The following is a 14,359-nucleotide window of genomic DNA, read 5'->3' as shown; positions in this document are numbered from 1 at the left end:
AGTAAAAAGGCATTTATTATATTTTGTTCTAATACACTAATTTTCTTCTTAAATATGGCTAAATAATTATGCTGCTAGGATACATACTAATCTAATCATGAGCACAGAGTAAACAAATACCCTTATATAAATGTGGGATAAGCCATCCCTGTAAGGAAGGCTATTTTTTTTTTTTTTTTTTTTTTTTTTTTTTTTGCAGTACGCAGGCCTCTCACTGTTGTGGCCTCTCCCGTTGCAGAGCACAGGCTCCGGACGCACAGGTTCAGCGGCCATGGCTCACAGGTCCAGCCGCTCCGCGGCATGTGGGATCCTCCCGGACCGGGGCACAAACCCGCGTCCCCTGCATCAGCAGGCGGACTCTCAACCACTGAGCCACCAGGGAAGCCCAGGAAGGCTTTTAATGGTGTTCTGTTATTTTAATGTAATGAAATATACTGCAGAATCAAAAATTATTAGTTGTGTATGATTATTATTGATTTAAACCTAAAATTTAAAACAACACGAAAATGTATTTAAAGTATTTCTATTAAATATGTCTGCTAGAGTCACAAGCCAGCTCTCAGTTCCTCTGGTTCACCTATGACCCCTATAACTGCTTTTCTTTCCCGTTAGAACCACTGTATCTTCTTGGAGTAGACCGTTCTACTAGGTTGGGATGATATATAGGCTTTTTTGGTTTGTTAGTTTTGATGTTCTAAGATTTGGACATCAGTTTCAGTTGCTCCTATTTTACACATACAGAAACACACACATACAGAAATACACACACACATTCAATGCCAGACTTTTGAACCACTTCATGGGTAAGGTTACTTCTGAGGTATTTATTAGAGACCAAATTAAGGTATTCTAATATTCTTCCTTCCTCCTTCTGCTAATCACATGAAAAAGTTAATTTCTCAGCCCTCTGAAGCTATGCAATGTTACACTTTCCTTTCATTTTTTCTTAATTTTAAAAGGATTATTGTAATCAGACAGAAAATTTCCTATAACATGTAAAGGCTGACTTCCATAGGTTTCTCAATAGTGAAAAGTCATTCCTTTTACTTTCAAACAAAATTTTAAAAAAAGAAATGCTAAGTGGTGAACTAGTTGTTAATAATGGCAAGCTGCTCATTTGGGGTTTTAATCTTTATATGTCGGTGATACATAACTAATATCGTATATAATCACTGATCATATACCAGTGATCTATAACAATATAGCAGGTAACAATGGCTCCCTTTAGTCTCCTGGCACATGAATAAAAATAATAAATGCTATAGTTTATGTATTATAATATATATTTGATATTTGGAAAGGACAAATACGATAAACATATGACACAGGGGAGTCCAGTCTGAAGCCTATAACTGTTAACAAGCAGTTAGAACTAGCCTGTTTTATTTCCCGACTAGCCAGGTAGAAGACACTAATTTTACATTCAAGCCGAAGAAGACCACGAGCTGTGATGGAGTGCTTCCTAGATTTAGAATCAGAAAACAAAGTCTTGCTCCATTTCTGCCATTTGATAACTATGTAACATTGGTGGTACTTGACTTCTTTGAGCCTTTAATTTTGGTTCCATAAATTGAGAATAAAAATACTTCAGATCAGCAGTATAGCATTATAGTTAAGAGTGTGGATATTAGAGTTACCAACTTGGAATTTGATTCCACCCTAACTGTGTGACACCAGCTAAATTGCTTCATTTCTCTGTGCCTTGGTTTCATCAGCCATAAAATGAAGATAAGAATAACCTACTTCTTAGTATTACTGTGAGGACTAAATGAGTTAGTATATGTATAATTGTGTTTGTGACAGAGTAAGTCCTCAATGAACATTATTATTTTTTTAATATTATTTTTATTCAGAGGGTTTTTGTAAGAATTAAGAAAAAACAGATATTTTAAAATAAAAGCATTTCACAGACTTGAAATGGTAGCATACAACAAAGTAAATTTGACATAGCTATTCTGCAACTATTATTAAGAATCTTTGGGGCTTCCCTGGTGGCACAGTGGTTGAGAATCTGCCTGCCAATGCAGGGGACACGGGTTCGAGCCCTGGTCTGAGAAGATCCCACATGCCACAGAGCAACTGGGCCCGTGAGCCACAACTACTGAGCCTGTGCGTCTGGAGCCTATGCTCCGCAACAAGAGAGGCCGCGATAGTGAGAGGCCCGCGCATGGCGATGAAGAGTGGCCCCCGCTTGCCGCAACTGGAGAAAGCCCTCACACAGAAACGAAGACCCAACACGGCTAAAAATAAATAATAAATAATAAAAAAAATAAAGAATCTTTGACTGGGTTAATTTATATACTTACAATATCACATACAGATCCCTTAGCAATTTGTTACACTTTATATTTAATTTTCACTTTGCCCCAAAGAGTTAAAATAGCTTTCAAAGCACCAACTTTCTGATTTTGGCAACATTTTTCAAAACTTATTATTAATTCACAAAAGTTGGCATTAGACCATGAACTTCTTCAGAAATAATTACAAAGCAGGAGCATTCAGCTGCCTCAAAAAATAAATTCAGCTTTCTTCCTAAAGGGGTGGATTTTAAAATAAAACACTTTCCTTTTATCTTTAAATTGACTTGGGGACGTTATAAATTCTGTTTTTTAAGAATCAATCAAACATAATCTCAATTAACTATACACAGAAATCCCAATAAATAGGGATAAGCTTTTAAAAATTACCATGTTGGTCACCACAGAAAAAGAATCTCCATAGAATTAGATAAGTCCCTGCACAATATTACAGGTTTAAATATACAACTCAGATTCTAGAGCTATTATTACGGTCTCAAAGTTGGCGACTGAAACTGAAAGATGTACTTCAGCTGCAAATATGTAGCAATTATCATGAAATGAACTTCATTCCACATTTTTGCTAATCACCATGGTAACCTGCATTCAATGGATTCTTTCTGGGAAATATTCCAGACTCTATCAGACATTTTTAGTTTGGAAGGTTAGAATATTTTTACTTACTTGGTTGCCTATATTGTTTTTATCAATATATAACGGCATTATAAAAACAATGTTCTAGAATATTGAAACTTTGAAATAATAATAATAAAATTCTTAGGTTATAAAGGCAAGAAGAATAATTGACTACTAATATTTACTAATAATACTTCATAAATGTTAATGAATCCATGAGCTTACAATTTTATAAATTTTAAGTGACCTAAATTCAACATATATTTTGACTACTGATAAAACATACAACTCCACTTACACACTATATATTAAATATATAGGATATAACATTGAGTCCTGTCAATAAAATATAAAGCATTTCCCATTCAGACACAGGAAAAATGTCCATTTTGGCAATTAAGTTGTTTGAGGAATGTATTATCCTAGGATACATATCAAAAGAATGATGAATATTGGCACTGGAACAGTATCACCATTCTCAGGCCTATGTATATGGCTTGGGAGGTAACCTATATGTCAGAATCAGAGAACAAAGATGTCAAGAGAGAAGTATAAACTGGGAATTCATGTTTCATATTTTCCATAATGTAGGTAGTAGCAGAAAATATATGCCTGTATATCAGACTGAGAATTTCTACTTTAAGTGGCTAGTCAACAAACTGATTGTGACCAGTCCATGACAGGGCAGAGGACTTGTGCGAGAATGTGCAACAACACTCTACCTCTACGTCAAGGAAGTCTTGTTACAAAAAAAAATTTCAGCTGAGCTAAACATGTGCTTAGTAGATTTATATTCTGGTACAAGCTTCTTACCCCAGACTTGGAATAGTTTATACACTGGCAATGGAAGAGGAAATGATCATCTAAGGAAAGCCCCAGAGATATTAAGGAAGATGAAGACTGATAAATGACCTCTGAATTGCAAATAAAAAGTTAATTCGGGGATTTGGTTTCTGCTTTAACATGTAAGGTGTTCAGAAATCATCAGTTCTGTCTTTATAACAAGAAAAAGCCAGACACACTGAAATTGACTTTTCTCAAACCCATCAAAGGATTGAGGTTACAGGACAATAACCCAAAATCTGGAGAGAAGGGCAAATCCAGAGAATCACAGCTGGAATCTGCTTATCTGGACAGAAGTGGCTAGAGCTATAAACATGTAGAAACCCTGAAATGGTAATGCTGACAAATTGCTTGAAGCTGAGTATGGATTAGTGTGAGAGCAAGAAACTCCTGGAGCCCCAGTCTTGGTGGCGGGAGGGGGGCTTCATATATTCATAGACTTTTAACTCCAAAAAACACCACCAGTTATTCACAGTGAAAGTCAGAGGAATATCCCCTCTTAGTTCCAGCAGAGGTAGAGGAAGAATAACCTTTGTGAAATAGACCCATGTTTTTCTCTGTAACAGAGTTCTGCTCTCTCAGGGGAAATGATTTTTTTGGAGTCTTCCTTTTAAGGAGCCATGGGAACGGAGTGGGGTATTCCTCTCATTTCAGCCCTCTCTAGCTTTCTTGTTTCATTGAAAGAGGAGGGAGCTACATAAGAAGAAATACTTGTGATGGTCACAGACCAGAGACACAGACTCACTAAAAGACCGAGGCTTAATCAGAAGATTATAGAACACTGTTCCTCCTCCACACCTTACCACCCACCAATAGGGTCTAGTCTAGTAACAGTGGATTGCAGCTGAACAAGCTGCAAGGCACAAACTGTCTCTGGTGGTATTTAGGGAAAACCAAAGTCAAGAGGGAAGTTAAAGGCTGAATTGTGTCCTCAACCAAATGTATATGTTGAAGTCCTAACCCCAGTACCGCAGGATGTGACTGATTCAAAGATAATATAAGCCTATGCATATCATATGAAAACTTCAGAAAACCAAAGATAAAGGCAATTTTCGAAGAAAGCCAAAGGAAAACATCTTACCTATAGAGGAATAACAATAGTAATTACAGCAGACTTTGTATCAGAAACTGTTTAAACAAGAATAAAGCACAGTGGAATATTTAAAGTGCTGAGAGAAAAAAATTCACCAACCTGGAATTTCATATCCAGTGAACTTATCCTTCAAAACTGTGAAGAAACAGTCTTTCTCACACAAACAAAAACTGAAGTAACTCATCACCAGCAGATCTGTCCTGTACAAAATGTTAAAGTTTTTCAAGCAGAAAGAAAATAATATAGGAGAAGAAATAAATCAAAAAAATATATTTATATTTCTTACTATTAATTGATCTAAAGATAACTGCTTAAATAGTAGTTGCTAAAAACAGTAGCAACTTACTTCTGATAAAGACAGATTGATGAGTGAAATGAAAGAAAACAATATCATACAGGATGAAAGGGAGCCATTAAGTATACTCTGCAATTGAGAACCCTCTGGTATAGAGTTCTTCGAAGGTAGAATTAGATTAGTTAAATATGTATATTGTAAACTCTAGAACAACCACTATAAACTTTTTTTAAAAAAGTATAATTGATATGAAAAGAAATAAAAATAGAGTTCAGAAATAGAACCATGTAGAGATAGCCAACGGATCTTTGACAAAGGAGCAAAGGTAATTCAATGGAGAAAGGACAGTCTTTCAACAAATGGTACTGGAATAACTAGACATCTACTGCAAAAAAGAGTATCTAATTGTGATATGAATGAAGCCACTCTAAAAAAGCTACATACTGTATAATCCCAATTATATGATATTCTGGAAAAGGTAAAAAATACAGAGATCGTAAAGAGACAACTGGATGTTAGAGGTTTGGCAGAGGACAGGATGACGTCGGCAGGTAATGCCCAGAGTATTTTTAGGTGAAAAATTATTCAGCATGGCACTGTAATGGTGAATACAACATATAAGACCGTAGTATTAAAATACATAGAATTTTACAACATAAAGAGCAAACTTTATGTATCAAAATAAAAAAATCATTTAGGAGGTTGGAGGATCTCTGGATGTAATGCAGAATGTGACAAAAATAATATAACGGTATCACAAATGAATAAATCAATCTCACTGAAGAGGCTGGGAGAATAAGGGGTTGACTTAAGCAACTTTGGAAATAAGTGGAGACTTCATGACTAAAGGCAAAATGAACTGTGATGTAACTGTACACTACCGGATAAATTTGTTTCCCGTGGTGGGTATGAGCTAACAATTCTGAAATAATTATTTGCATATGTTGGAATTGAACAATTAAGTAAATGGGTGGCAGATAGTGGAAGCCAAGTTTCTCACTATTGGGTTGGGAGGTTACAGATAAGCAAGTGAGGAGGCTAAAATTAGCCATTTGATAATGCATTTGGGTTAGAGGTATCAGTATAAAGTCATGCTTAGCTTAATATAGATAGAGATGGTTATCTATATAAATATATATAGACATGTGTATATACACAGGTTAGTATACATACATATGTTTCATCTGAAAGGGCCTAGAAGCAACAACACCCTAACAAGCAATAAGAAAACCCAGTGCCCAGATTTTGGATTCTAATACCATGCTCCAGTTGAAGAAATTATGACTCCTTGGAGAGGTAACTGGTTCTAGGACTGGTGCAGGAAACATAAAAGATGCACCTGGGGCATCTACTGGTGTCAGAAAGTGAGGAAGTACTTGGGGAAAAAAAGCTACATTAATGGGGATATGTCTAAAAGACACAGGAGCCAACTGAAGGAGCTCCCAATGGCCACAGCTGAAAAATTGTTAGCAACAAAATAAATAAAGTATTGGATTATAACCCAAAGTATGAAATAAATATCCATAATGATATAAATAAATGAATTAATAACTGAATGGGGGAGAATAGACACATCTACCCCTACAGAAGAATTCCAATTAATTTGTGTAGACTTACTGTACTTAGCACAACTGTCCACTCCTTAAGATCTGGACTGTGCGTACTGACTTACTTCTAAAGGGAGAAAGAAAAAGTAACTTAGTAGTGGAGAAACCTGACAAATATTATCAGCCACATGATCTAGGTTAACATCAACAGTGAGAAGTCATGTTGATACTCTGTGATGATAATGGCACTTTACCTCTGTGATCTTCCTCCCCAAAACCCATAATCCCAGTCTAACCATGAGAAAAACATTATACAGACATCACGTGAAGGACATTATACAATATACCTGACGAGTAACCTTTAAAACTATCAAGTTCATTAAAATCAAAGTCCAATAAACTTTCACAACCAAGAAAAGCAAAAAGAGACATGATGACTAAATGCAACATGGAATCCTGGATGGAAACCTAAAACAGAAAAAGGAAATTAGGGAAAAGCTGAAGAACTCTGAATAAAGGATGGGGTTTAGTTGATGGTAATGTATCAGCACCGTTTTACTATGATGAATGGACCATATTAATGTAAGACGTTTTTAATAGGCATTTACTGATGCTAAAATATTTTAGTAGACAATTCAGCAACCAGACCAGAGAAAGTCCAGATTTTTTCAATGGGACTGAACAGTGACATATCATAGGGCAGAATTTTGAATTATGAAACTGCTTGCATGAAGCTTGGTGTTTTTAGGATTGTTATATTCGTGCTACAGGAGATTGTGTTCTATTTATCTATCTACCTTTCTATCTATTTAAAATTAGAGACTGAAAATATACCTTAAGTAGACATTTTAATAAGTAAAGATCTTTACCCATGAAGAGGGAGGGGAAATTTTTTAAAAGTGTTTTTGTTTTGTTTTGTTTATAATTCTGTTATTATATATTTCAGTGAGTATTATTGGTACAACAGCTAAAGAAAATAATCAGGCAGGGTTTAATGTTGAACCACTCTAGATATTTAAACATGATGTATTATTATAAAATACAGAGATTTAAGTGCTTGCAAAATTGTTGGATGGGGTAAACCAGCAGTTCCTAGGCTGGGGCTCTTGGAATGGCTCCAAGAACAATACAAAACTGACCCACTAGGGAGCTACCATGTTTGATGTCACCATCAGTTGTACCAGTCTAGGTCTGAAGTTGTGGTCACCCTCACAACAGTCTCTAGACACAAGGGAATTAGAGAATAGACAACACCTGAATCTGGAAACTACGGATTAGAGGGTTAGGTCAAGTCACTGCTACTGTTACTGTTTCTTGAAAACGAACAATGGAATAAGGGAAAGCATGGCCTTCCTAACAGATCATGAGAGCCAGAAATCACAGGATTACCTCCGTCTCATTTGCACTTTCCAGTTTTTGTGGAAGTGCATCTATTTAGTAGTAATTGAGTTACATGAAAGTCTGGGAAATATAACTTTTAGCTTGCCAACCTCTTCAAATAGAAGATGGCTGAAATAAAGGCTGAGAAAGCCAATCTAAGTATTTGCCATTGCAGATAAAGACATTAGAACAAATTACAAAGAATACCACAATAAATTCTCAAATATATTTTAAATCAAAGTGAACCAAAAATCTAGAGAATTTAGTTTTGATATACAGCAACTGGAATATTGTAGGAGGTCAATACACATTTCTGGAATAATTTATTTTATAAGTTGTTAGAGAACAGAGGAGCAAGATGTCATAGACTAAAAATAGCTCATTTTTACATTCAATTTTACTTTAGATGATTTTCAAAAATTCTCATGCTTCTTGAAGCACAGAAGTGAGAGGTATTTAGAAGTTTTAAGTGAATAAAGTGCTAAAGACATCATTTCAAATGAAAATAGATAAACTGATTGTCAAAATGGCATCATAAAAATAAAGCAGAAGTTTTGATTAACTTGTGCACATCACAAATTGATGAATTTTCCTCAAGATGTTAAGGAAATGAAGACTGAAAGATAAAATTGAGAAAAATCTAAATTGAATAAAAAGAAAATAAAAACTTGATAATTTCACTGCCATTTTTGGTGTATTTCCTCACAGTCACTCTTCTATATCATAAATATTTTTCACAGAACTGAGTATACATTTTTCTCAGAGAAGTAAAATTGTTATGGGACTATGGGTAGACAGTTTAAAGCATTAGTCCTGTAGCCAACTGCTAAATTCTGTATTTGATTTTGACTTATGTCAGATAACAACTTTCTTACATCAGATAATGACCTCAAACTTTCAAATGATGAACTTACTCTCAGTTCCACCTTTGTGCTAGCATATGCAAATCATTGCCTTTTTATGTCTTTCAAATATATCTTGGAAATATGCAAATAAAAAGCTAGCCATTGCCTGTGTGTATTATATCAGCAGTTCTATCTGCTCAGTTATTTCAAGATTAAATATGATTTTATGTCGTTTACCTAAACAGTAACTACATAATCAGAACCCTTGCATAATAATTTATGATTGAGGATTTACAGCTTTACAACCATTAACTTATTAATCTTTACAACTTGCTCTGAAGGCTTAACTTGGTAACTCTAAGCATTTGTGATTTATAGATGGAGAAAATGAAATAGGCAGGTGAGATTATTTGTTTGTAATAGATATTGACTGAGCTGGGAATGAAGCCAGGACTCTGGAGTGTTCATTCTCTAGTCCTGTATCTTGGCTATAGAATCTAATGATTCATTATTTTAATTGGGTTACAATAACATAGCAAATTATCCAACAACTGACAGTCTCTCAAATGGCACACATACCTACAGTCCTAAAATCAATGCTGTTAACAGTGGTATCTCTAACATACTTTAAATTGAGGGCTTTCTGAAACTAAACTTAATCTATTAAATTAAAACACTAAATGGTAGTGTTACCATTATGTATATTTTACTTCATTATAATAATTGTAAAATTGATAAACTTAGAATACCTCATTTAAAGACTCTCAAACAGGCCTTTTTATTTATACAATACTATGATACATAAACACCATAAATCCATGTTGAATAAGAGTTAGTTGACAGTATCAGCATTTTATTCAATATGTAACTAATTAATTGTGACATAGTATAAGACCAAGGCATGGAAGGCTGTTAGATGGGGTCGATCAGAAAACGCCAGATCTAGTGGAGTTATCAGGCTGTGTCATGGGATAAATATTGGGCTGTGGCCAGTAGGTAAGTCTTGTGTCTGCAAGGTGGATATGTGACTTGCAGTATGGAGTTAAAACAACAGATTCAAAATGTAGATTGTAATTATCAATAGCTTCCGGAGGAACACACAAATCTAGAGATAAGTACTAAAAACAGGAGAAACAGAGACAATGTTCCAGATTTTATACAATGATATATCAGCAGGACAACATATTTGAACCACTTACCTAAAAACGAAGATTAGATTCTCTGCTGTCTTCTGGACTAATTGATGATTGGCAGACAAGCATTTGCAGATGTGTTCTATAAATCAGTTCTCAAGGCACTGAACTAATGAGAGAGGCTATTATTATGTTAGTTGCTTCTAGACCATATATTATTATATAAAAAAATAACTTCTGTATCAGTTTGCTCCAAGAAATAGAACCAATAATACAAAACAAGTAGAAGTAGAACCAACACACACACACACACACACACACACACACACACACAGCGATTTATTTCAAGCATATGGTTCATATGATTGCAGGGGCTGGAAAGTTCAAAATCTGTAAGGCCAGCTCACAGGCTGGAAACTACAGTCTCGTGACAATTTCTTCTTCCTCAGGGAAATTTCAGTTTTGCTCTTATGGTCTTTCAACTGATTGGCTCAGGCCCACCCAGATTATTGAGGATAATCTTCTTTATTTAAAGTTAACTAATTGCAGATCTTACCCACATTTACAAAATGTCTTCACAGCAACACCTAATTCAGTTTTTAACTGAATAACTGGGTACTATAGCCCAGCCAAGTTGACATGTAAAGTTAACCATCACAACTTCCGAAAATCAATTGTAAAATTTATAGTTCAAAAAATAGATGCATGGGGCTTCCCTGGTGGCGCAGTGATTGAGAGTCCGCCTGCCGATGCAGGGGACACGGGTTCGTGCCCCGGTCCGGGAAGATCCCACATGCCGCTGAGCGGCTGGGCCCGTGAGCCATGGCCGCTGAACCTGCGCGTCTGGAGCCTGTGCTCCGCAATGGGAGAGGCCACAACAGTGAGAGGCCCGCGTACCGCAAAAAAAAAAAAAAAAAAATACATGCATGAAAACCAGTCTGTAAACGATTTCTAAATACACGTAGTGGGCTTCCCTGGTGGTGCAGTGGTTGAGACTCTGCCTGCCAATGCAGGGGACACGGGTTCGAGCCCTGATCTGGGAAAATCCCACATGCCGCGGAGCAACTAGGCCCGTCAGCCACAACTACTGAGCCTGCGCGTCTGGAGCCTGTGCTCCGCAACAAGAGAGGCCGCGATAGTGAGAGGCCCACGCACCGCGATGAAGAATGGCCCCCCGCTCGCCGCAACTAGAGAAAGCCCTCACACAGAAACGAGGACCCAACACAGCCAAAAAGTAAATTAATTAATTTAAAAAAAAAACTATTAAATACACGTAGTTTCTTGAGGATGTGTGCGAAAGAACTGAGGGGTATATCCTTTTATAGGGAATATACATGTGAGAGCGGAGCCTTGCATGGGTTTAATCCAGAGGTTTTAAACCAACGACTCACAGAAACTGTGATAATCGCTAAGCTGTAGTTGAAGGCCATAAGAGATTGCTCTAAGATTTCGCAACAGCATTCTGAGGCGTAAATTATTTAATATGACTAAGATATTTATATTACCTTTTTTTTTTTTTTGAGGTAAAATTTGTAAGTCTATACGTGGGGAACGCCGTGTCAGGACCCCTCGTTGCCCGGGTCGTCCTCGTCGTGCCGGAAGCAGCTGTCGGCCTCGGCCTCGGCCTCACCGCACTCCCTCGTAGTCGTCGTCCTGTGCAAGAGCTCTGAGCCCTGGTGGGCGCCGGGGCCTCGGTCGTCACGCAGGACTCGGCCAGTCGCAGGACTCGGCCTGCACGCCGCGCCGCTCCGCCTCCGCCTCGGTTCCCAGGACCTGCTTGCGAGTGACGTCCGTGCGCTCCCGGTCTTGCCTTCGCTCGCTTCCCGCTTCCTGCTTCCTGCGCATCACGAAGGAGTCCAAGTTGGCAGGTGAGGCGCTGCGTTGGTGGAGGAGGGAGGTGGCGCTGAGGAGGGTGGTCCTGACGTTCTGGGTGGGGTCCCACCGCGCCGAGGGCAGCTCACCGCTCGGGGGGGGGGGTGGGTCACAAACTGAGTGACGGACCGGTCTCTAGATGTTGGGTTGCCATAGCTTGGTCAGGAACCGAAAGGCCGGCAGGGAGTAAGGAAGTCGATGGGGCTCTTGAGGCGCGCCTGGAAGTAGCCGCCTTCGTCGTAGGTGTTGGGAGGCCCGGAGATGGCCACCTCCCAGTTGTACAGGTCGCCCCCGTCCAGCAGAGTCACCCGGAAGCCCTCCACCGGCTCCTCTTGCAGTCCCTCGAGCTCCAGCAGCAGCGCCTTCTGTGGTCTTAGGCACCAGCGGCCGGGCTGTGGATGTGGAGGCCGGGGCCGGGGCCTGGGTGCGCAGGGCCGCGGGCCAGGTCGGCTGCCGGGGCGGGGCTGCCTGCCTTCTCCGCGCCGCCTGGGGCCCCAGGGCGCTCCACCTGCCTATGTTGCTGTTATAGTAGTTTGCTTCTGTGTTTATAATTCACTCATTTCCTCAGTAATTTTTGTATACTTTCGTTGTATATATGTCCAGTGGCACTGACTCTCTTTAGTGTAAACCCATGGAAAATGGTTGAGTAGAGAAAATTTGCCTTCCGTCTGCCTGCCTTCACGCTACTCCTGTGGTTCCTCGTTCGCTCAGATTCCTATTATGTTTTGTTCCCAAGCCTTACAGGTCAGGTTGCCTAGAAGCAAAGCTTGATATAGGGATTCTTACACATGTGCTTTTGTGGGAACGCTCTCAGGAGAAAGTGAGGGAAGCAGGATATGGTGGGGGGAAAAGAATTGGGTCTGGAGAGTGCCTAGTGTGATATCACTGTGAAGTTTTTAGGGAAAGGTACTATAGATTTAGTCCAGCTAGAGGCAGGCAGAGCAGTCGATTGAAAGTCTTTGGCCAAGTTCTACCTCAGGGAGATGGATGGGGCTGGCCTGTAGCCTCCCAGTCAAACTGGCTTCCGTTTGGCTGAGGGAAATTCTCCAGATAGGGGAGCAGGTGTGAGTTGATATTTGCTAACACTCACATAAGCTAGGGAATGTGTACTCCTCACCTTAAGGGGTATTTGGGCGGGGGTACCAATAGCACCGCTAGCATACATTACAATCTTCTCCCTGGGCTACTAAGATCCACTTGCTGATTACATTAAATTTTTTCTATCCCAGGACCAGGTGGCTTCACTGGTCAAGTCTACCCAACATTTAAAGAAAAATTAACGCCAGTCCTTCTCAAACTCTTCCAAAAAAATTGAAGAAGAGGGACCACTTTCAGATTCATTTCTTGAGGCCTGCATTAGCCTGATACCAAAACCAGATAAGAACACTACCAGAAACAAAAGCTGTAGGCTAATGTCCTTGATGAACACAGATGCAAAAATTCTCAACAAAACGTTAGCAAACTGAATTCGACAATAAATTAAGATACGTCCACCATGATAAGTGGTATTCATCCCCTGGATGCAAGGATGGTTCAACAACCACTACATTAATAAAAGAGAAGATAAAAATCATACGATCATCTTAATACATGCAGAAAAAGCATTTGATGTGTAATGCCTGGGACACAAGCATGTGTAGATCTTTTAACTTCTTTCTTCTCATGATCTCATCCAAAGGGGAATTCTTTATTTAATCCCTGTTAGTCTGTCTGTCTCCATGTTGGTCCCATGAACAGACCGTCTTATTTATTAAGTTAGATATGGCTGTTTAAAAAAAGAGTTAATAGGAATCAATACTCTAGTTTCAACCATTTTCTTATTTAAAGTAGTGATCTCTTGCTACCATCTTAATATTTACTACCAAAAAGGTAATTGTTGTTGCTTATTATTTATTACCAAGAAGGACTCAAGCAATACTAACCATGTCCACTTAAAACGTGGTAACAGGCAGACATTGCTATACCTTATTTGATCCTGAAATAGGCAAATCTGAATTTATCCAAGCTGCAATATATGGCGTGAATTTGAAGGGGCCTTTTTTTGAGGAGCAAGGGTCAAATTTAGCTTTGAAGATGCTCTCTTAGCTCCCAAAAGATGACAATATGTTATGAGTTTTTGGGTAGGGATTCTGTCAATTTCCCCCTTCTTCTTTACACTGTTCAGCGGCCTTCTAAAAGCCCACCCAATAAAGCTGGTTATTGTTCTTTTTATTCTTTTGTAATTCCCTCCACCTATATAGTACCACCTTTCTTTTGGATATCACAGATCTTCTCATTATTTAGAACCATGAATGATAACAGGTCTAGTAAATCAGGTGTGTCACCTGAATAATTTCTTGGCATCCAAGAGCATGGCTACATAAGATGCTTGAGATTGGAGAACTCCCCTTCACAGCTTCTGTCATGGTCAGTTACTAG

At 38.5% G+C, this 14,359-nt stretch overlaps 1 pseudogene; it reads right to left on the bottom strand.

The window, feature by feature from the left end:
- Positions 1 to 11,628: 11,628 nt before the first annotated feature.
- LOC101324612 (ubiquitin-conjugating enzyme E2 R1 pseudogene) lies at positions 11,629 to 13,897 on the bottom strand (annotated as a pseudogene).
- Positions 13,898 to 14,359: the final 462 nt, after the last annotated feature.

Source organism: Tursiops truncatus, chromosome 12 (genome assembly GCF_011762595.2).
Source record: "Tursiops truncatus isolate mTurTru1 chromosome 12, mTurTru1.mat.Y, whole genome shotgun sequence".
NCBI classification, from domain to species: domain Eukaryota; kingdom Metazoa; phylum Chordata; class Mammalia; order Artiodactyla; family Delphinidae; genus Tursiops; species Tursiops truncatus.
The sequence above is the reverse complement of the archived record's forward strand: the minus strand, read 5'-3'. Positions and strand labels throughout refer to the sequence as shown.